This window comes from Rattus norvegicus, chromosome 3, assembly GCF_021556685.1.
Source record: "Rattus norvegicus strain SHRSP/BbbUtx chromosome 3, alternate assembly SHRSP_T2T, whole genome shotgun sequence".
Classification (NCBI taxonomy): Eukaryota; Metazoa; Chordata; class Mammalia; order Rodentia; family Muridae; genus Rattus; species Rattus norvegicus.
The window spans coordinates 38,527,395-38,552,731 of record NC_141536.1 but is presented as its reverse complement, the minus strand read 5'-3'; the positions used below and the strand labels follow the sequence as shown (position 1 = coordinate 38,552,731).

Below are 25,337 nucleotides of genomic sequence, written 5' to 3'. Positions count from 1 at the left end.
TTTCTGAGCTAACCCTGTGACACAGCTCTGCATATCTAAATCCAGCCTGGAGAGGACTGGTCTGCCAGGAGTGCTGACACATCTAAGATCACAGGCTTATAGGAGGGACAAGCTCCAGTCAGAGACAGAAAGACTAACTAACACCAGTGATAAACAGGTGGCAAGAGGCAAGAGCAGGAACATAAGTAAAAGAAACCAAGGTTACTAGGCATCATCAGAACCCAGTTCTGCCACCACAGCAAGTCTGGGATACCACAACATACTGGAAAAGTAATCACATCTTATGATGGTGATAGTGGATTTTAAGAAGAACATATGGGGCTTCAAGACAGAGCTTTCTCCAGTGATGTCTGACTTGGCTAGATGTGTGGGTTCAGGTGAAGGGAAGCGAGTTCCAGCAGGGGGTGCGGGGGGACTGCTTCTGCCATCCCCACAGCTGGTGCTGCTCCTTTCCACAGCTGCTGATTTGGTTGCTTAGCATGACTGAGTCAGAAAGAGACTGACAAGCCAGTGAGGGATGCAGGGGAGCTTCTAGAGGTGATTTTGGGAGAGCCAAGTGGAGGTGTTAGAGCTCTTATGTCAGAAGCTCTCAGATGATGGAATAATTCCTGCACACTTTTAATCCTGAACACTATACTTAAATACAGTGTTTTGGATTGGTCAGGGTCTGAGAGCAGGTACTTCCTATTGGTTTGGCATGAGAGCTTGGGAAGACCTCATCTACATATTCAGAGGCATGGTCTTATTTCTATGACTGATCTGTCTTGAGCCTACATTACCTGTGGTCATGTCCTCACCTGTGGAGGAGGGGCTTGGGGCATTGCTCTACCTAACTGGTCTGTCTCAAACCTCTCTACAGGGGAGTGCAGAGTGGGAGTGCAGAGTGCTGCAGGTAAGTGAGGCCTTGATCTCCTGGGAGACTAGGAATGCACCAGCCATCCCTTTTAGGGTCTCTGGGATTCAACCTGTCTCAACCAAGAATCAGGGTACTTTCACAGCCCGCTGTCTCAGAGACATAAATAACTACTTTAAAGAAATACAGGAGAACACAGGTAAAGAAGTAGAAGAGATACAAATTGGAAAGGAGGAAGTCAAAAATATCATAATTTGCAGATGTTAGGATAGTATACTTAATAACCCACCAAAACACCACCAGAGATCTCCAAAACCTGATAAACAACTGCATCAAAGTGGTGACATGTAAAATTCATTAAAAAAAAAAATCAGTAGCCTTCCTCTACTCAAAAGATAAACAGGCTGAAAAAGAAATTAGTGAAATGACAACTTTCACAATAGTCACAAATAATATAAAATTCCTTGATGTGACTCTAGCCACACAAGTGAATGAACTATATGACAAGACTTCAAGTCTCTGAAGAAAGAAATCGAAGATCTGAGAAAATGGAAAGATCTCCCATGCTCATGGATTGGCAGGATTAATATGGTAAAAATGCCATCTTGCCAAAATCAAGCTATAGATGCAATTCAATTCCCGTCAAAATTTCAACTCAATTCTTCATAGACTAACAAAGAGCAATTTGCAAATTCACTTGGACTAACAAAAAAACCCAAGATAGTAAAAACTATTCTCAACAATAAAAGAACATCTGGGGGAATCACCATCCCTTATCTCAAGCTGTATTACAGAGCAATTCTGATAAAAATCCTAAAAAACAAGACAAACAAACAAACAAAAACACTGCATGGCAGTGATACAGAGACAGGCAGGTAGATCAATAGAATAGAACTGAAGACCCAGAACTGAAACCACATACCTATGTTCACTTGATCTTTGACAAAGAAGCTAAAATCGTCCAGTGGAAAAAGAGAATCTTTTTAACCAATGACATTGGTTCAACTGGCAGTCAGCATGTAGAAGAATGCAAATCGATCCATTCTTATCTCCTATACAAAGCTCAAGTCCAAATAGATCAAGGACCTCCATATAAAACCAGATACACTGAAACTAATAGAAGAGAAAGTTGGGGAGCGCCTTGGACACAGGGTAACAGGGGAAAATTTTCTGAACAGAACACCAAGGGATTATGCTCTAAGATTAACAAATATTAGACATCTTGGACAAATGGGAATTCACAAAATTGGAACACTTTATAAGGCAATGGTCACTGTCATTAGGACAAAACAGCAACCTACAGTTGGGGAAAGATCTTTACCAATCCTACATCTGGCAGAGGGCTAATATCCAAAATATGCAAAGAACTGAAGAAGTAAGGCTCCAGAGAACCAAACAACCCTATCAAAAATGGAGTACAGAGTTAAACAAAGAATTCTCTACTGAAGAATATCAAGTAGCCGAGAAGCACCTAAAACAAAGATCAACATCCTTAGTCATCAGAAAAATGCAAATCAAAACCACCCTGAGATTCTACCTCACATCAGTCAGAATGGCTAAGATCAAAAACTCAGGTGACAGCAGATGCTGGCAAGAATGGGGAGAAAGAGGAACACTCCTCCATTGTTGGTAGGATTACTGTTGGTACAACCATTCTGGAAAATAATCTGGCTTTTCTGCAGGAAATTGGAGATATTACCTGAAGACTCAACTATACCACTCCTGGGCATCTACCCAAAAGATGCACCAACATATAACAAGGACATATGCTCCATTATGTTTATAGTAGCCACTTATGAGAGCCAGAAGCTGGAAAGAACCCAGGTATCCTTCCCCAGGGGAATGCATACAGAAAATGTGGTACCACCCACTCATCTCCAAATTTTTAACTAAAGGAAATACAAAGACAAAATGTGGAACAGAGACCAAAGGAAAAGTGATTTCACAGACTACTCTGCCTGGGGATCCATCCCATAAACAGATACCAAACCCAGACACTAATTTGGATGTCAAGAAGTGCTTGCTGACAGCAACCTGATATTGTTGTCTCCTGAGAGGCTTTGCCAAAACCTGACAAGTACAAAGGCAGATGCTTGCAGCCAACCATCAGACTGAGCATGGGAACACTAAAGAAGGAGTTAGAGAAGGGACTTAAGGAGCAGAATGGTTTTGCAACCACATAGGATGAACAATATCAACCAACCAGATGCCCCAGAGCTCCCAGGGACTAATCCACCAACCAAAGAGGGACCCAGGATTCCCGCTGCATATGTAGCTGAGGATAGCCTTGTCTGGCATCAATGGGAAGAGAGGGCCTTGGTCCGTGAAGGCTGGATGCTCTCACAGCATAGGGCAATGCTGGGACTGTGAGGCAGGAGTGGGTGGATGAACGCCCTCATAGAAGCTGGAAAGGGGGATAACATTTGAAATGTAAATAAACAAAATATCCTATAAAAAGCTTCCATTTGGATGAAATATCTATAAAAAATATAGCCAAACATGTGGATATGTGTTTGAGATAAAGTGCCAGGGAAAAAATAACCAAAAACAGAGTCATAGGATGGGATCTTTAAGAAGATTTTTTAATTAATAAAATATAATGATATTTGGAGGGTAAATGAAAGGCAGCATAAAAATAGATATGACTAATGTTCCTTAATTGTTATTCAAATGTGAGAAGATCTTAAATCTTCAAGAGCAATTAAGTATTTTCCATAAGATAAAATACACTATTTGATCTAGGACACTTGCTTTAAAGATGCAAACAAATCAAATAGACAGAGCATGTTTCCTTTTAAAATTGTCTTTATCAACCAGAGCTTCCAGGGACTAAGCCACTACCTAAAGACTATACATGGACTGACCCTGGACTCTGACCCCATAGGTAGCAATGAATATCCTAGTAAGAGCACCAGTGGAAGGGGAAGCCCTGGGTCCTGCTAAGACTGAACCCACAGTGAACTAGTCTATGGGGGGAGGGCGGCAATGGGGGGAGGGTTGGGAGGGGAACACCCATAAGGAAGGGGAGGGGGGAGGGGGATGTTTGCCCGGAAACCGGGAAAGGGAATAACACTCGAAATGTATATAAGAAATACTCAAGTTAATAAAAAAAAATAAAATTGTCTTTATATCCTGATGAAGACCATCATGAGCATTTGGATCCAGCACACTAATGTCTTGTACAAATAACACATTACTCCTTTTTGCTTATTCAGTGAGAAACAGCTATAGGCTTATTCCAACAGCTAGGTGCTTGTGGTTTGAGGAGAAAAATGCATGTTATTCCCATTTAGAACTCCTTATTCTGAGACTGATGCCCACATATCCTGATCACCCCAGTGATTGATAAGACAGACATCACTCATAGCTCATAAACTCTACATAAACAATACATTGTCAAACTTAAATTTTCCCTTCAATTTTCTATGAATTAATTTAACAGAAATCATCTTTATTAAGATTCTAAAGGAATTTCTTCTTATATAAGGTACATTTTTAAATAATAGATAAAAATAAATTTCTAAAGAGAAAATTTTCAGCATACATTATTTTAATAATTTATTATCAAATTACTGACTCACCTGCTCCCCTTCTTTTAAAAATGCTTGTCTTAATTTTGCATGTTACATGAAGCCAATGCCTTGATTATATTCCATTTTAATGAGAATAAGGTATACTGTTATAAAAGGAATGCTATAAGAAGAAATATTTGAAACCTGTATGATCTAAAAAGAAAGAACATACACATTTTCTTTATGTTTATAATAATGATAAACACAGCGTTCATACACGTTAATTAGTCCAAGTCTCTGGTTATCATATAATTTCTTGTTCTTATTACTCCTCTGGCTAAAATAGGAAACAATTTTTAAAAATTATTTATATTTTGTATCTGAGTACACTGTAGCTATCTTCAGATACACCAGAAGAGGGCATCATATTCTATGACAGATGGTTGTGAGCCACTATGTGGTTGCTGGGAATTGAACTCTGGACCCTAGAAGAACAGATAGTGCTCTTAACCACTGAGCCATCTTCTTTCCAGTCCCTGGAAACATAATTATAACAGAAAAAAAGCTATCATCACCCCCAGGTAAGAAGGAAGGAAGGTGTTTAAATTTGACTGGACTCATACCCAACTGTTGAGGTTTGGTCTTTCATTGTGTATTGTAATGCTAAGTCAGTTTCCCCAAAACTTTGCCCCATTTTATTTTTGATTTGTGAATAAAAATGTCATGCCAATAGTTTGATTAAGAAACACAGCAGGGTTTAGGATTTTCTGGGCTTGATGGTCTGAGGAGAACCAGGAGATAGAGAAGAAGGGTGAGGAGGGAGAGAATGTAGCCATGGTTAGGAGTCAGGAAAACATTGCTGTGATGGTTGGCCAATTGGAGTAAAGAGCAGCCCAGATGAAACATAGTAAGTAATAACTCAGAGTTATCAATAGCAAATAGATTTGAATAGCATAGGGGGTAGATGTCCTCCCCTCTCTTGCAGTAATTAAGGCTTATTATAAATATAAGATTGATGTATGTATTTATCTGGGGATTAATATGTCAAAGGCAGGGTAGAAAACCCAAATTGGGATTAAAATTTTCTACAACATCCAAACAGTCACAGAGTTACTCACATCCATGTGCTTCTTTCAGGCCCTCTCTTCTCCCTGACCTCATTATTTCCTCACGGCTGAAGGAAGGGATGTTGATCATTCTTTTTTCACTCAAATTTTTTTTTTCAGTTTCTTCTCTTTTTTTTTTAAACTTTTTTTCTCACTGAGCTTCTGGGTAAAACTGTAATCACATTTTTATTAATCATTTTAATCATTTACATTTCAAATGTTAGCCCCCTTCCTGTTTACCCTCAACCCATCCTCCCTCTCACCCCTCCTCTTTGACTCAAGACAGCTCTCCTCTACTCATTCACACTTGCCTCACTGCTCTATCATCCCCCTACACTGGGGTATCTAGCCTCCATAGGAACAAGGTCTTGCCCTCACATTTACATCAGATAAGGCCATCTTCTGCTACATATGTATCTGGAGCCATGGATCCCTCCATCTATATGGGTTTAGTCTCTGGCTGGTCTGGTTAATTGATATTGTTCTTCCTATGAGGTTGCAATACCTTTGGCTCCTTCAGTCCTTCCCCTAACTCTTCCATTGTGCTATCCAGGCTCAATCTGATGGTTGGGTGTGAGTATTTGCATCTCTATTGGTCAGGTGCTGGTAGAATCTCTCAGGAAACAGACATGCCAGGCTCCTCCTGGGAGCCTTTCACTTACCAGGCCTCTGGGACTTTCTAGCAGCTACCTCCAATAGCCTCAAATGCTACATATTTCTGTCCAATTTCCAGACCCTTTGTACTTCTCTCCTGTCCTTTCCAATACCAGACCCTGACATCTGTTTTTTCCCTCCCTTTGCAGTCTTAATCCCAGGGGCCTCCATCCCTGTGATAATTTTGTTTCTCCTTCTATTTAGGATCGAAGCATCCACAGTTTGGTTTTCCTTCATAAGCTTAGTGTATGGGTTATATTGGGAGTATTCTGAGCTTTTGGGCTAAAGCCACTTATTAGTGAGTAAATACCAGATGTGTTCTTTTGTGCCTAGGTTACCTCACTCCAGATGATATGTTTTACTTTCCTCCATTTGCCGGAGAATTTCATGACGTCATTGTTTTTAATAGTTGAATAGCACTCCATTGTGTAAATGTGACACATCTTCTGTATGCATTCTTCTGTTGACAGATATCTGTGTTGTTTCTATCTTTTGGCTCTTATAAATAAGGATGCTACTATAAACATAGTTATATTTTGGGGTATCTTTGGGGTATGCCCCGGAGTGGTATTAGCCGTATCTCTAGAGAGAAATATTTCCAATTTTCTGAAGAACCTCCAGATTGATTTCAGAAGTGGTTTTACCAGATTGCAGACCTACCAACAAAGGAGTGTTCCTCTCTCTCCACATCCTTGCCAGTATCTGCTGTAGTATGTGTCTTTGATCTTAGCCATTCTGATTGGTGTGAGCTAGATTCTCAGGGTTGTTTTGATTTGCATTTCCCTGATGACTAAAGATGTTGTACATTTCTTTAGGTGCTTCTCAGACATTGGAGATTCTTCAGTTGAGAATTCTGTTTAGCTCTGTACCCCATTTTAGTAGGGTCATTTTGTTTTCTAGAGTCTACCTTCTTTATTTCTCTGAATATTTTTGATATTAGCCCTCTATCAGATGTAAAATTGGTAAAGATCTTTTCCCAATCCATTGGTTGCTGTTTTGTCTTATTGACAATCTCCTTTGTCTTATAGAAGCTTTTCAATTTTATGGGGTTCCATTTGTTGGTTGTTGATCTTAGAGCATAAGAAATTGGTGTTCTGTTCAGTAAATTTTCACCTGTGCTGATGTATTGAAGGATCTTCCCCACTTTCTCTTCTATTAGTCTTAGCATATCTGGTTTTATGTGGAGGTCCATGATCCACTTGGACTTGAGCTTTGAACAAGGAGATAAGAATTGATCAATTTGAATTCCTCTACATGTTTAACTAGTACCATTTGATGAAAACACTGTCTTTTTTTCTGGTTTTGGTTTCTTTGTCAAATATCATGTGACCACAGGTTTATGAATTTATTTCTGGGTCTTGAATTTTATTCAGTTTTTCTACATGCTTGTCTGTTTACCAATACCATGTGGCTTTTTATCACTATTGCTTGGTAATACAGCTTGAGGTCCGTGATTGCAATTTCCCCAAAATTTCTTTTATTGTTAAGAATAGTTTTCGCTATCCCGGGTTTTTTGTTATTCCAGGTGAATTTGAGAACTGTTCTTTCTATATCTGTGAAGAATTTAGTTGGAGTTTTGATAGGGATTACATTAAATCTGTAGCTTGCTCTTGGTAAGATGGTCATTTTTACTATGTTAATCCTGCCAATCCATGAACATGGGAGATCTTTCCATCTTTTGGGGTGTTCCTCAATTTCTTTCTTCAGAGTTTTGATGTTCTTCTCATAAGGATCTTTCATTTGTTCGGTTAGTGTTACACTAAGATGCTTTATGTTAAAATTATTGTGAAGAGTGTCATTTCCCTAATTTGTTTCTCAACTCATTTATCCATCGAGTAAATAAGTGTTGCTGTTTTGTTAGAGTTCATTTTATATCCACCAACTTTGCTCTCAAGCTATTCCACAAATTAGAAACAGAAGGAACACTACTCAATTCATTCTTTGAAGCCACAGTTATACTGATACTTAAACCATACAAAGACCTAAGACTGAAAGAGAAATTCAGACCAATTTCTGATATGAATATCAATGAAAAATACTCAATAAAATTCTCCCAAACAAAATCCAAAACACGAGACCTGGTGAGAGAGAAACCCAACCGCCTGGTCAGGTGGGCACTCCTGAGGCTGCAGAGCGGAAGAGACCACCAACACTGCTCACCCCTGCCCACATCCCTGGCCCAAGAGGAAACTGTATAAGGCCTCTGGGCTCCCGTGGGGGAGGGCCCAGGAGCGGCAGGACCCCGCCGGACCCTGAAGGAAACAGACCGGATAAACAGTTCTCTGCACCCAAATCCCGTGGGAGGGAGAGCTAAACCTTCAGAGAGGCGGACAAGCCTGGGAAACCAGAAGAGACTGCTCCCTGCACACACATCTCGGACGCCAGAGGAAAAAGCCAAAGACCATCTGGAACCCTGGTGCACTGAAGCTCCCGGAAGGGGCGGCACAGGTCTTCCTGGTTGCTGCCGGTGCAGAGAGCCCCTGGGCAGCACCCCACGAGCGAACTTGAGCCTCGGGACCACAGGTAAGACCAACTTTTCTGCTGCAAGAAAGCTGCCTGGTGAACTCAAGACACAGGCCCACAGGAACAGCTGAAGACCTGTACAGAGGAAAAACCACATGCCCGAAAGCAGAACACTCTGTCCCCATAACTGACTGAAAGAGAGGAAAACAGGTCTACAGCACTCCTGACACACAGGCTTATAGGACAGTCTAGCCACTGCCAGAAACAGCAGAACAAAGTAACACTAGAGATAATCTGATGGCGAGAGGCAAGCGCAGGAACCCAAGCAACAGAAACCAAGACTACATGCCATCATCGGAGCCCAATTCTCCCACCAAAACAAACATGGAATATCCAAACACACCAGAAAAGCAAGATCTAGTTTCAAAATCATATTTGATCATGATGCTGGAGGACTTCAAGAAAGACATGAACACACTTAGGGAAGCACAGGAAAACATTAATAAACAAGTAAAAGCCTACAGAGAGGAATCGCAAAAATCCCTGAAAGAATTCCAGGAAAACACAATCAAACAGTTGAAGGAATTAAAAATGGAAATAGAAGCAATCAAGAAAGAACACATGGAAACAACCCTGGATATAGAAAACCAAAAGAAGAGACAAGGAGCTGTAGATACAAGCTTCACCAACAGAATACAAGAGATGGAAGAGAGAATCTCAGGAGCAGAAGATTCCATAGAAATCATTGACTCAACTGTCAAAGATAATGTAAAGCGGAAAAAGCTACTGGTCCAAAACATACAGGAAATCCAGGACTCAATGAGAAGATCAAACCTAAGGATAATAGGTATAGAAGAGAGTGAAGACTCCCAGCTCAAAGGACCAGTAAATATCTTCAACAAAATCATAGAAGAAAACTTCCCTAACCTAAAAAAAGAGATACCCATAGACATACAAGAAGCCTACAGAACTCCAAATAGATTGGCCCAGAAAAGAAACACCTCCCGTCACATAATTGTCAAAACACCAAACGCACAAAATAAAGAAAGAATATTAAAAGCAGTAAGGGAAAAAGGTCAAGTAACATATAAAGGGAGACCTATCAGAATCACACCAGACTTCTCGCCAGAAACTATGAAGGCCAGAAGATCCTGGACTGATGTCATACAGACACTAAGAGAACACAAATGCCAGCCCAGGTTACTGTATCCAGCAAAACTCTCAATTAACATTGATGGAGAAACCAAGATATTCCATGACAAAACCAAATTTACACAATATCTTTCTACAAATCCAGCACTACAAAGGATAATAAATGGTAAAGCCCAACATAAGGAGGCAAGCTATACCCTAGAAGAAGCAAGAAACTAATCGTCTTGGCAACAAAACAAAGAGAATGAAAGCACACAAACATAACCTCACATCCAAATATGAATATAACGGGAAGCAATAATCACTATTCCTTAATATCTCTCAATATCAATGGCCTCAACTCCCCAATAAAAAGACATAGATTAACAAACTGGATACGCAACGAGGACCCTGCAGTCTGCTGCCTACAGGAAACACACCTCAGAGACAAAGACAGACACTACCTCAGAGTGAAAGGCTGGAAAACAACTTTCCAAGCAAATGGTCAGAAGAAGCAAGCTGGAGTAGCCATTCTAATATCAAATAAAATCAATTTCCAACTAAAAGTCATCAAAAAAGATAAGGAAGGACACTTCATATTCATCAAAGGAAAAATCAACCAAGATGAACTCTCAATCCTAAATATCTATGCCCCAAATACAAGGGCACCTACATACGTAAAAGAAACCTTACTAAAGCTCAAAACACACATTGCACCTCACACAATAATAGTGGGAGATTTCAACACCCCACTCTCATCAATGGACAGATCATGGAAACAGAAATTAAACAGTGATGTAGACAGACTAAGAGAAGTCATGAGCCAAATGGACTTAACGGATATTTATAGAACATTCTATCCTAAAGCAAAAGGATATACCTTCTTCTCAGCTCCTCATGGTACTTTCTCCAAAATTGACCATATAATTGGTCAAAAAACGGGCCTCAACAGGTACAGAAAGATAGAGATAATCCCATGCGTGCTATCGGACCACCACGGCCTAAAACTGGTCTTCAATAACAATAAGGGAAGAATGCCCACAAATACGTGGAAATTGAACAATGCTCTACTCAATGATAACCTGGTCAAGGAAGAAATAAAGAAAGAAATTAAAAACTTTTTAGAATTTAATGAAAATGAAGATACAACATACTCAAACTTATGGGACACAATGAAAGCTGTGCTAAGAGGAAAATTCATAGCGCTGAGTGCCTGCAGAAAGAAACAGGAAAGAGCATATGTCAGCAGCTTGACAGCACACCTAAAAGCTCTAGAACAAAAAGAAGCAAATACACCCAGGAGGAGTAGAAGGCAGGAAATAATCAAACTCAGAGCTGAAATCAACCAAGTAGAAACAAAAAGGACCATAGAAAGAATCAACAGAACCAAAAGTTGGTTCTTTGAGAAAATCAATAAGATAGATAAACCCTTAGCCAGACTAACGAGAGGACACAGAGAGTGTGTCCAAATTAACAAAATCAGAAATGAAAAGGGAGACATAACTACAGATTCGGAGGAAATTCAAAAAATCATCAGATCTTACTATAAAAACCTATATTCAACAAAATTTGAAAATCTTCAGGAAATGGACAATTTCCTAGACAGATACCAGGTATCGAAGTTAAATCAGGAACAGATAAACCAGTTAAACAACCCCATAACTCCTAAGGAAATAGAAGCAGTCATTAAAGGTCTCCCAACCAAAAAGAGCCCAGGTCCAGACGGGTTTAGTGCAGAATTCTATCAAACCTTCATAGAAGACCTCATACCAATATTATCCAAACTATTCCACAAAATTGAAACAGATGGAGCCCTACCGAATTCCTTCTACGAAGCCACAATTACTCTTATACCTAAACCACACAAAGACACAACAAAGAAAGAGAACTTCAGACCAATTTCCCTTATGAATATCGACGCAAAAATACTCAATAAAATTCTGGCAAACCGAATTCAAGAGCACATCAAAACAATCATCCATCATGATCAAGTAGGCTTCATCCCAGGCATGCAGGGATGGTTTAATATACGGAAAACCATCAACGTGATCCATTATATAAACAAACTGAAAGAACAGAACCACATGATCATTTCATTAGATGCTGAGAAAGCATTTGACAAAATTCAACACCCCTTCATGATAAAAGTCCTGGAAAGAATAGGAATTCAAGGCCCATACCTAAACATAGTAAAAGCCATATACAGCAAACCAGTTGCTAACATTAAACTAAATGGAGAGAAACTTGAAGCAATCCCACTAAAATCAGGGACTAGACAAGGCTGCCCACCCTCTCCCTACTTATTCAATATAGTTCTTGAAGTTCTAGCCAGAGCAATCAGACAACAAAAGGAGATCAAAGGGATACAGATCGGAAAAGAAGAGGTCAAAATATCACTATTTGCAGATGACATGATAGTATATTTAAGTGATCCCAAAAGTTCCACCAGAGAACTACTAAAGCTGATAAACAACTTCAGCAAAGTGGCTGGGTATAAAATTAACTCAAATAAATCAGTTGCCTTCCTCTATACAAAAGAGAAACAAGCCGAGAAAGAAATTAGGGAAACGACACCCTTCATAATAGACCCAAATAATATAAAGTACCTCGGTGTGACTTTAACCAAGCAAGTAAAAGATCTGTACAATAAGAACTTCAAGACACTGAGGAAAGAAATTGAAGAAGACCTCAGAAGATGGAAAGATCTCCCATGCTCATGGATTGGCAGGATTAATATAGTAAAAATGGCCATTTTACCAAAAGCAATCTACAGATTCAATGCAATCCCCATCAAAATACCAATCCAATTCTTCAAAGAGTTAGACAGAACAATTTGCAAATTCATCTGGAATAACAAAAAAACCCAGGATAGCTAAAGCTATCCTCAACAATAAAAGGACTTCAGGGGGAATCACTATCCCTGAACTCAAGCAGTATTACAGAGCAATAGTGATAAAAACTGCATGGTATTGGTACAGAGACAGACAGATAGACCAATGGAATAGAATTGAAGACCCAGAAATGAACCCACACACCTATGGTCACTTGATTTTTGACAAAGGAGCCAAAACCATCCAATGGAAAAAAGATAGCATTTTCAGCAAATGGTGCTGGTTCAACTGGAGGGCAACATGTAGAAGAATGCAGATCGATCCATGCTTATCACCCTGTACAAAGCTTAAGTCCAAGTGGATCAAGGACCTCCACATCAAACCAGACACACTCAAACTAATAGAAGAAAAACTAGGGAAGCATCTGGAACACATGGGCACTGGAAAAAATTTCCTGAACAAAACACCAATGGCTTATGCTCTAAGATCAAGAATCGACAAATGGGATCTCATAAAACTGCAAAGCTTCTGTAAGGCAAAGGACACTGTGGTTAGGACAAAACGGCAACCAACAGACTGGGAAAAGATCTTTACCAATCCTACAACAGATAGAGGCCTTATATCCAAAATATACAAAGAACTCAAGAAGTTAGACCGCAGGGAAACAAATAACCCTATTAAAAAATGGGGTTCAGAGCTAAACAAAGAATTCACAGCTGAGGAATGCCGAATGGCTGAGAAACACCTAAAGAAATGTTCATCATCTTTAGTCATAAGGGAAATGCAAATCAAAACAACCCTGAGATTTCACCTCACACCAGTGCGATTGGCTAAGATCAAAAACTCAGGTGACAGCAGATGCTGGCGAGGATGTGGAGAAAGAGGAACACTCCTCCATTGTTGGTGGGATTGCAGACTGGTAAAACCATTCTGGAAATCAGTCTGGAGGTTCCTCAGAAAATTGGACATTGAACTGCCTGAGGATCCAGCTATACCTCTCTTGGGCATATACCCAAAATATGCCTCAACATATAAAAGAGACACGTGCTCCACTATGTTCATCGCAGCCTTATTTATAATAGCCAGAAAATGGAAAGAACCCAGATGCCCTTCAACAGAGGAATGGATACAGAAAATGTGGTACATCTACACAATGGAATATTACTCAGCTATCAAAAACAACGAGTTTATGAAATTCGTAGGCAAATGGTTGGAACTGGAAAATATCATCCTGAGTGAGCTAACCCAATCACAGAAAGACATACATGGTATGCACTCATTGATAAGTGGCTATTAGCCCAAATGCTTGAATTACCCTAGATCCCTAGAACAAATGAAACTCAAGACAGATGATCAAAATGTGAATGCTTCACTCCTTCTTTAAATGAGGAAAAAGAATACCCTTGGCAGGGAAGGGAGAGGCAAAGATTAAAACAGAGACTGAACGAACACCCATTCAGAGCCTGCCCCACATGTGGCCCATACATATACAGCCACCCAATTAGACAAGATGGATGAAGCAAAGAAGTGCAGACCGACAGGAGCCGGATGTAGATCGCTCCTGAGAGACACAGCCAGAATACAGCAAATATAGAGGCGAATGCCAGCAGCAAACCACTGAACTGAAAATAGGTCCCCTATTGAAGGAATCAGAGAAAGAACTGGAAGAGCTTGAAGGGACTCGAGACCCCAAAAGTACAACAATGCCAAGCAACCAGAGCTTCCAGGGACTAAGCCACTACCTAAAGACTATACATGGACTGACCCTGGACTCTGACCCCATAGGTAGCAATGAATATCCTAGTAAGAGCACCAGTGGAAGGGGAAGCCCTGGGTCCTGCTAAGACTGAACCCCCAGTGAACTAGTCTATGGGGGGAGGGCGGCAATGGGGGGAGGGTTGGGAGGGGAACACCCATAAGGAAGGGGAGGGGGGAGGGGGATGTTTGCCCGGAAACCGGGAAAGGGAATAACACTCGAAATGTATATAAGAAATACTCAAGTTAATAAAAAAAAAAAATCCAAAACACATAAAAACAATCATCCGCGTGAGCAAGTAGACATCATCCCTGGGATGCTGGATGGTTGGCTACATGGAAATCCTTCACTGTAAATCCACTATATAAACAAATTCAAAGAAAACAACCACATGATTATCTCATTAAAGCTGAAAAAGCTTGTGAGAAAATACAACACCTCTTCATGCAAAAAGTATTAGAGAGATCAAGAATTCAAGGTCCATTCCTAAACATAATAAAAGCAGTATACTGCAAACCTATAGTCAACATCAAACTAAATTGAGAGAAACTTGAAACAATCCCACTAAAATCAGGGTCAAGACAAGGCTTTCCACTCTTCCCCTATCTATTCAGCATAGTACTGGAAGTTCTATCTAGAGCAATAAGACAACAAAAGGAGATCAGAGGTATATAAATTGGGAAGAAGAAGGTCAAGATATCACTATTTGTGGATAATATGATAATATACATATGCAACCCCCCAAATTCTTCCAGAGTTTTACTATGGACATCCTAGTAAGTCTAAGCATGTGAACTTCTGTATGGACTTGATTTCCAAAATCATAAAAGCTTAAATGACCAGATTAAATGAACTGGCCAAGGACATCAAAATATAAAACTAAGGGTCACTCAAATTGTATTTCTGTGGTACTACTCTAAAATGTAATTCAGTGACATTGTACATTAATGATATTTATGTACCTTTTGACAAGTACGGGCAGCAGGAAAGACTTTACCATCAATTATTGAAATTAGATTTGTTCTTATACTGCACTTTCATGAAAATAAAAATGCATTTTATGCCCATAAGAATTTGAGCCTAGAGTACCTAGTAAGAGATATTTTCTGAAAAGTATCTTACTTATTTGCTACATTTAACCTGTATTTGACATCAATTCTTTAACCAAGATCAAAGCAGAGACACTGACTCTGAAGGGACGGGCAAGGAGTTGGGGAAGAACTGTTCACAGCATGTGTTGCCACACATTCCTAATACAAGAAGACTATATATCATCTGTCAAGTAGATTGAGAATCAAACTTAAAGCAATAAATTTTCCATCTAGATAATCTAGAATTGCAGATTTAACATGTACTTTCAGGCTCATGAAGGTTTAATCCACCACTGCAAATTAGTTGATGCTGACTTTTATATATTTGCGAAAGTTTGCCAATCATAATTTTCTTCAATGGCATATTTGCAATGCTTCCTTCTTATAAGGTTTATATAATAGGATGCTTTATATGCTAAAATTCGTTTTTCATCTGATGTGACAAAGCTGAGCTCTATTGCTTATTTAAATATGCTTAATAAGCACAAAAGGCCACCAAGATGATGGTTTAATAGGGAGTGAAAACAAGAAATTAAGTTTCTCTTTTCCAAAAGGAACTGAAAAAAATACCTGTAAAACCATAGTACAAATTTTAAAAGTGTTTACTTTGATGCCAATGGGATTTGTTAACTTTCCTGGAAGACAGAATTGATCTATACATACCAAATAGAAACAAATCACTCCAATTTAACTTTAATTTCATTTCAACAAAAATTTATTGTAAAGATGTCGGTAATTAAATGAGAAAACATGATCTAAATGCTTGTTGTTAGTCTGACATTCAAGGCTAAGGAATCTCTCTTTAGGAATTCGCTTCTATATGTAGTAATTGATCATATTCTGAAGGTTAGTAGTTTTGTATTTTATAGATTTAACAATTGATTACTTGTTCATAACATGTGGGCTAAAGAGGCAATAGCAGGGCAGGAAAGAATATATAACAATGGAATTAACTAGTTATTATTAACATGCAAAAAGGATCATAGTACACAGAGTATAGAAAATGTCTATAGAGTCCATATCAAACTATACTGCCATTGGAATCAGCTGGGGTGGGGGCTCAAAAGCAAATTTCTACCACCTGATCTCACAATTTGCTTCTAATAAATTGTTAGTTGATGTTGGTTTTGCTGTCTCACAGTTTGCCGCTAACAAATTATCAGTTGATGTTGGTATTGCTAGTTGAGAATAATTGGTTGGTAGGCAAAAAAGTGATAGGTTTAGAGAAAAAGAATCTCAAATTTGGTATTTACATATGTTAGTAAAAGAACAAGACTAAACAAGGAACTGTGCTTACTTATATATAATTAAGAGGAAATGCCTGCCTATAGAAGTGTTTTAAAGGGTAAAAGAATAATTTGAACACATACAAGTGAAGGTACATGAGGATAATGATGTATAAAGTACAAGCTATACAACTCAAATGGCCCTAGGTTATACAATTTAAATCCTAGTTCCAATAGTAGCAAGACCTGTTTTTCAGGTCATTATGTTAATGTAGACAAATATTTTTAAAAGATCGATCTAATTCCAACCTAATAACCTTTTCAATGTGAAAATAATGGAGAAAATTCAACTTATTTTGAATTTGAATACTTACTCATGATAAGGTTAAGATTAGAGCAAACATACTGTATGTGATGCCCATGGTCTTTTATCATTTTCTATGCATGGCCTGGACATATTTCAGGTTTAGGATTAATTGTGAGATTATTCATATTCAGATGTGCTCTAGAACTCTAATATGAAATGTTTCTGTTTTCCAGAGCCAGCTGTTTCTGAGCAAGGACCTTCCATGATTTGTCCACATAGAAATACAATGACATAGAGTGCAGTAGTACCATTACATACAGAATTCAGCAACAATGAGTAGGCTGGATTCCCTATAAATTGATATAAATAAAAATAAGTAATTGCTTTAACCAGTGCTTGTCTCACAAATAAGGTCAAGTCTCTTCACTGGCCAACTCAACTGCTGAAGTTTTAGTGACCCCTGAACAGATACTAGAGGGGAAACAAAAGTACTCAGAGATACAGGACTCTCTTATTCAGTGCCTAGTGACTCATCTTCCATAGGTAATAGGTAACACTTGGTGATAAGAATGGTAACCAGTGACCTCATTTTTTATATGCACCAGAATCACGATATCTGCTCCCTTCCTTTCTAACTCAGTCTACCAATCCTTTCTTCTTACTGTATAATCCACTCTGTGTTTTGTGGCCACCTCACTTAATGAGTAGGTGTAGAATTAGGAAGATAATTACTTACTTCAATAGGAAAACAATGAAATCCACATGCAAGCCAATCTACCTTATTCCCACAGAATAAGGGTGCATGAGACATGCTCTTGCATCATCTATCAGATCATTCACAAAGGATCTAAAAATTATTCATTTAAATTTATCACTTTCTTGTTTTGGATATTTTATTTATTTACATTTCAGATGTTATCACCTTTTCTGGTTTGCTCTCCACACCCCACTCCCTATTGCTTCTATGAGGGTGCTCCACCATCCACCCACCCCCTCCCATCTTACTGCCCTGGCCTTCACCTAACTGGAGCATTGGACCTTTACAGGACCAAGGGTCTCTATTCTCTCTGATGCCAGACAAGGCCATCCTCTGCTACATACGCAGCTGGAGTCCTGGGTCCCTCCATGTGTACTCTTTGGTTGGGGATTTAGTTCCTGGGAGCTCTAGGGTGTCTGGTTGTTTGATATTGTTTTTCTTCCTATGGGTTGAAAACCCGTTCAGCTCCTTCAGTACTTTCCCTAACTCCCCCATTCAGGTCTCTGTGCTCAGTCCAACGGTTGGCTAGGATCATATATATCTGTATTTTTCAGGATCTGGTAGAGCCTCTCAGGAGACAGCTATATCAGGCTCCTGTCAGCATGCACTTCTCCTCCAGAGGACAAAGGTAAAAAATCTATCCAGCAACTATTAAAGTCATATTTTTGTATGCTCTAAGAGTTAGTAAAAAGGAAATGTTTGAATGTAAGACAGGAACATACCAAATAAAAATGTGCTAAAGAAAGGATATGCTAAATGACGGAGGAACTAAAATATCAAAAGCAAAACAAAAATATGAAAAAGGGAGCAATTACACAGACACACACACACACACACACAAAGAGAAAAAACATAAAACTAAAATAAGACACAGGAAAGTTATGGTATAAAAAAGGAAGGGAATTCATATTTTTCAATATCATTGTTTTAGTCCTTCAGTTTTTAACCAACTAAATATACAACATAATCAAAAATCAAAGAAAAATTTTATGTTCTAGTTAATTAAATCACTACAGACAGAATGTAAAAGACATCTATGGGAAAAGACTTGTAAGGATCATGAAAAAGTCCTCTAATAAGATTTTATGATCCAGGAATGTAGATCCTAGACATAGATATTATTCAAGAAATTGCAAATAATGGTGTTTATTATACTTGAGCATTATTTTCATACAGGAAATGTTTGATGTTACTTGGTGAAGAGCTAACATATTAATATTAACAGAAATTTAGCTGAGTTGCCATGTGGTCAAGCAAGCACATTTAAAGCACAGCACATTTTATTTACTGATTAATTTATAGCCCACAATGCATTTCTACAATAGCATCTGAATGCTATAGAAGAAACATGCTACATGGCGCATAATTTTATGTAAATTAACATAACTCCCATATCTCTTTCAATAAAATACTTAAATAAAATAAGCAGATACAAAATTCAATTGCTGTCTATGATGGCATAAAAACAAAGCAAGTCCATAAACTATTTAAGGAAGTTAAATGTAAATAAATGTACCTTCAGTTACACACCTCTATTCCTCTGAGTTAAATACCTGAAGTGGAAGGGAGAATTGGGGTGTGTCAGAGTGCCACAAGTCTTTGCTGCTCTGCTTTATGAGACATAAAGTCTAAGGTCTATGTCTTTTCATGTGAGTCATATTAGACTCTTCAAGTTGAGCTGGTCACAATCTTCTCATCTTGTGATCCAGGGGAAGGGAACTTCTCTCAAAGCTACTGAAATACCACACTCCACTCTGGTAACAGCCAATGATTAGCATGTTAGTTAACAACTGTAATTTAACCTCACAATCACACTTATATGCAGGCAAGACAGAGGCCATCTTGGACTTCCTAGAACACAACAGGCCATCTGAGAGCTGAACATCACCATTGAGTGGACTGTTGCAACTTAAAGGAAATAGCAAGGAGTCATAGACCACTTATAGCATCAGAAGAATTTCTGTGCTATACCCTGTCTCAATTTCTGATTCACAGAATCACCACATAATATACATATGCTTGAACAAGCCTCTAAATCTGTAGATAATTTGTGAAGCACTGGCAAAAATCTAGACCCAAAACGAACAACACAAGAGACTATTTTAGAGACAATATACGCCAGAAATCAACGTTAATTAAAGACAAAAATAGACTTAACATTCTGAAGAGCCTTCCCAAGCTCAGTCAGAGTCCTTCATACATAAGCTGTCCCTAAAGTAAATGCCCGAGGTGGAGAATAACATGCTTCCTTAGTGTTACTGAGTCATCATTTTCAGACCACACAATCAAGAGCAGCAAATGGTCTCAGAGCACAAAAGATTTGAGAAGTATGGCAATTAGAGTTGGAAATAGTCACAATTCTTTTCATTACAGACAAAATTAAATTCACATCCCCAAATTAAAAATGTGTGTGTCTAACCTGTAGATTGTAATTCAAATCTTCACTTTAGTTTTTGACCTTTAAAGCTAAAATCAGAACTCTAGGGTCTTATACTCTTAGGAATGCCAAAAATGGGAATCATCATAGCTTCCATGAACTTCATATTTGTATGAAAAAAGTTGGGTATATGTATTTCTCTGAAAATAAATGTATTCACTTTAACAATTTTTTTCTTCTTCTTTTTTCTTTTTTTCAGAGCTGGGGACCGAACCCAGGGCCTTGCGCTCCCTAGGCAAGCGCTCTACCGCTGAGCTAAATCCCCAACCCCTCACTTTAACAATTTTAATGAGTATCCTTTAAAGACTATATTATTTTATAAAACAAAGTATTACACAAAACTTTTCACATGGTCCCCTAATTAAGAAAATATTTTAAGTAATAGTTAACATAAAAAGAATGAACACAGACAGTTTTTAAACATATTTCATGTATCTCAGTGGTTTCCATTATTTTCTATAAATAACAAGTTTTTAAGTAATTAGTTTATTCCCAGTACTTTTCCCAGTACTCTGCTGTTCCTAAGAATCAGTCATTACTGAAGCTGTCAAACCAGACAGAACAAGGGGTTGTTTCTTCCAAATGTAATAGTCACTCTCTAGTGAAGTCCAGAATAGCCAATAAACCATAGGAAGACAGTTCTTTAGGCATTTGCTTGAAACCAACAGCTACAGTACAACTGCTGGTCTTCAGTGAGAGCCATTATAAATAACATTATTATTGCAGTTATAAATCACCAAATTTTTACCCAAGTACTGTGGCATTATCTTTAATCATTTACTTTATTGATTATACAAATATTTTAAGTAAATATTAACAGTCCTGTCTATTCATACAGCAACGGATATAAAAACAGTTTGAACAATTTAAGTTTAAATAGCTAGTGCTCCATTAGGACATGTTTGACCACAAAAGTTACATTAACCTATTTTCTTTGTTTCTGTTCTAACAAGGAGAAGAGGAAAGAGAGGATGAGGAGGAGGAAGAGGAGGAAGAAGAGGAGAAGGAAGATGAAGAGGAGGAGGAGGAGGAAGAGGAGGAGGAGGAGGAGGAGAAGGAGGAGAATAAAAGAGATGGCAGGTTTGGGCTATACTGAATTAATTAATATTTTTAAAAAGCCAGTTGAGACTATTGTGAAGGGTGTCATTTCCTGAATTTCCTTCTTCACAATAGTCCCAAATAATATAAACTATCTTGGTGTGACTTTAACTAAGTAAGTGAAAAATCTATATAACAAGAACTTTCAAGTCTCTGAAGAAAGAAATTGAGGAAGATCTCAGAAGATGGAAAGATCTTTCATGCTCATGGATTGGCAGGATTAATATAGTAAAGGTGACTATTTTGCCAAAAGCAATCTCCAGATTCACTGCAATCCCCATCAAAATTCCTACTCAATTCTTTATAAAGATCCAAGGAGCAAATTCATTTGGAATAACAAAAAACCCAGGATATCGAAAACTATATTCAAGAATAAAAGAACTTCTGGGGGAAATCAACATTCCTGATTTCAAGCAGTATTACAGAGCAATAGTCATAAAAAAAACTGTATGGTATTGGTACAGAGACAGGCAGATAGATCAGTGGAACAGAATTGAAGACCCAGAAAGGAACCCACACACTTATAGTCACTTGATCTTTGACAAAGGAGCTAACACCATCCAATGGAAGAGAGATAGCATTTTCAACAAATGGTTCAAGTTCAACTGGAGATCAGTATGTAGAAGAATGCAAATCAATCCATTCTTATCCCCCTGTACAAAGCTTAAGTCTAAGTGGATCAAGGACCTCCACATCAAACCAGATACACTCAAATTTATAGAAGAAAAAGTGGGGAAGAGTCTCGAACACATGGGCACTGGGGAAAAATTCCTGAACCAAACACCAATGTCTTATGCTCTAAGATCAAGAATCGACAAATGGACCTCATAAATCTGCAAAGCTTTTGTAAAGCAAAAGACACTATCATTAGGACAAAACGGCAACCAACAGATTGGGAAAAGATCTTTACCAATCCTATTTCTGATAGAGGGCTAATATCCAAAATATACAAAGAACTCAAGAAGTTAGACTCCAGAGAGCCAAATGACCCTATTGAAAAATGGGGTACAGAACTAAACAAAACACTCTCAGTTGAGGATTATCAAATGGCCAAAAAGCACCTAAAGAAATGTTCAACATCCTTAGACATCAGGGAAATGCAAATCAAAACAACCCTGAGATTCTACCTCACAACAGTCAGAATGGCTAAGATAAAAAATTCAGGTGATAGCAGATGCTAACAAGAATGTGGAGAGAGAGGAACACTCCTCCATTGTTGATTGGATTGCAAACTGGTACAACCACTCTGGAAATCAATCTGGAGGTTCCTCAGAAAATTGGACATTGAATTACCTGAGGATCCAGCTATACCTCTCTTGGGCATATACCCAAAAGATGCTCCGACATACAACAAAGACACATGCTCCACTATATTCATAGCAGCCTTTTTTATAATAGCCAGAAGCTGGAAAGAACCCAGATGCCCTTCAACAGAGGAATGGATTAAAAAATGTGTTACATCTACACAATGGAATACCACTCAGCTATCAAAAACAAGTACTCCATGAAATTCATAGGCAAATGGAATGAATTAGAAAATATCATCCTGAGTGAGATTACTCAAGCACACTTGGTATGCACTCATTGATAAATGGATATTAGCCAAAAAGCTCAAATTAGCCAAGATGCAATCCACAGACCACAGGAAACTCAAGAAGAAGGATGACCACAATGCAGATGCTCCCACTCCTTCTTAAAAGGGGGAAAATATCCATAGGAGGGGATATGGAAGCAAAGTTTAGAGCAGCGACTTACGGAATGGCCATTCAGAGCCTGACCCACATTTGGCTCATATATATATACAGCCACCAAAGCTAGATATGATTGATGAAGCTAAAAAATGCACGCTGAAAGGGACAGGATATAGATGTCTCCTGAGAGACACATCCAAAGCATGTCCAATACAGACATCAATGCTAGCACCAAACCACTGAACTGAGAATAGAAACCCCTTCAGGGGAACTAGAGGAAGTATTGAAAGAATTGAAGGAGCTTGCAACCCAATAAAAACAACAATGCCAACCAACCAGAGCTTCCCCTATCGAAAGACTATACATGGTCTGACCCAGGGCTCCAACTGCATATGTAACAGTTGGGGCACCAGGGGAAGGGGAAGCCCTTGGTACTGCCAAGGTTGGACCCCCAGTGCAGGGGTATATGGGGGGAGTAAGTGGGATGTATAGGAGGAATACCCGCATGGGGGACGGGAATGGCAGGGAATGGAGGCTTATGGACAGGAAACTGGGAAGGGGAATAACATTTGAAATATAAGTAAAGAAATATATCTAATAAAATTATTTAAAAAGCCAGTTGAATGAAACATTTGGGAATACAGAAAATAAATATCACTTGCCATGAAGCCTAATACAAGAGAAAACTGAAGGCTTGATAATTGGTGTAATGAACATAGTCCGATTTGGGAGATGGGCTCTGGTCCTACAAGCTTTGACATCTAGGTTTGTGCCTTTTACTGAGAAGTATTCTAGGTGATGCCAGGTTTATAAACATGAGCTCTCCTCTATGAGGTTATGAATCAGTTTCTTTTTTACCCCATCATTATACTGCAGACCTTGCAGATTCTCCTTTTCATAGTAAAGTGTAGAACTATAGATAAGTATTATCAAAGAAATATATATATGTGTGTGTGTGTGTGTGTGTGTGTGTGTGTGTGTGTGTGTGTGTGTGTTATACCCTAATTCTTATTCTATTGCTGTGAAGAGATACCATGATCAAGGCAACTCTTATGAAAGAAAACATTTAATTGGAAACTTGATTACATTTTCAGGGTGTTAGTCAATTTTTACCTTGGCAGGGTACAAGGAGGCATGGCAATGTGACAGTATCTGAGAGCTCCTGACCCTCAGGCAGCAACACAGAGAAAGAGATACTCTTACCAGTATTGTTTCTTGAACTCCCATAGCCCAACTCTAGTGACACATCTCCTCCAATTAGGCCATATCTCCTAATCCTTCCTAGGCATCCACCAAGTGGGAGCAAATTATTCAAGCCAATGAACCTATGTAGGTCATTCTCATTGTAACTACCATAGGTCTATGTTTATGTACATGTATATATGTTCCTGTGAAGGCCAGCTGTTAATATTGGTTGTATTTCTCAAACACTTTCTACTTTATTTTTGGACAGTCTTTCTCTGAAACTGGAGTGTAGAGATGCAGCCAGATGAGTTGGACATTGAGCTCTGTGGACCCATCACTAGTATATACAGGTGCATGTTGCCATACCCAAATGTTTAATTGACTGAGTGCTAGGGATGAAATGCAGGTTCTTATACTTAATAAAACTTTACTGATTATAGCATTTGTCCAGTCCAAACAAAATATCTGTTACCAGCTGCTAGAGCATTTTCTTTCATGTGTTTCACACATAGTCTTTATTATCTCTATTGATATTTTATCCAGAAAGTATTTAGTATATTACAGAAGGAAATGAAAAGTCAGGATTTCATGTAATTTTGGTTATAAAAGTTTCTAATAGGAAAAAGCACTTTCAATATTACTGACCATAGTAGTATGGTCTGGAATGGACTTTACAGTCAAATTCTGTCTCTTGTAAGATGTCTGATTGCTCAGAAACATTTTCTTGGCAGTACTAAGTTAGGAAATCATCTGAAAATAAGAAATGAGAGACCTTTAGCCTCTCTGGTCAAGGTCTTGACAAGGCTACAGTGGCCCCTGAAAACAGACAAAGGAATCATTGCAGTCTAATGGAAAAGATTGGACACGGGGCATGGATTTTCCTTATAAGTAAAACATAATTATTATTTTAATTCAAGCAATTGGTATTTTTCTCACACAGCCACCTAACTTACTACCACTTGGCAAGAGGAATAGAGAAAACAGACTTCTGTGAGCACAATGACACAAGCGAACATGACTGGCTGACATCCCTTCAGAATATACACACAGAATCCTGACAATCTAGAAATCACTGGTTTCCTTCCTTGCTATTTCATTAAAATAAACAAAACCTAGAGAATAAAAATGGGAAAATATTTTAGAGGTTATAGAGCAGAATAGATACAAAGTGTCACTTGGTTGTCAATAGACCATCAGCATTGACTTCTATGTTTTCTTTTTCAATTAGAGTTTTCATTT

The 25,337-nt window shown here is 38.5% G+C and overlaps 1 protein-coding gene and 1 non-coding gene across 6 annotated transcripts in view; both read right to left on the bottom strand.

Annotated features, from left to right (window-relative positions):
- Galnt13 (polypeptide N-acetylgalactosaminyltransferase 13) overlaps positions 1-25,337 on the bottom strand; it is a 666,951-nt gene that overhangs the window by 195,594 nt on the left and 446,020 nt on the right.
- Positions 20,692-20,827, bottom strand: LOC120102015 (small nucleolar RNA SNORA2/SNORA34 family). The gene has a single exon (XR_015685117.1). It is a non-coding gene; the product is annotated as a small nucleolar RNA SNORA2/SNORA34 family (small nucleolar RNA).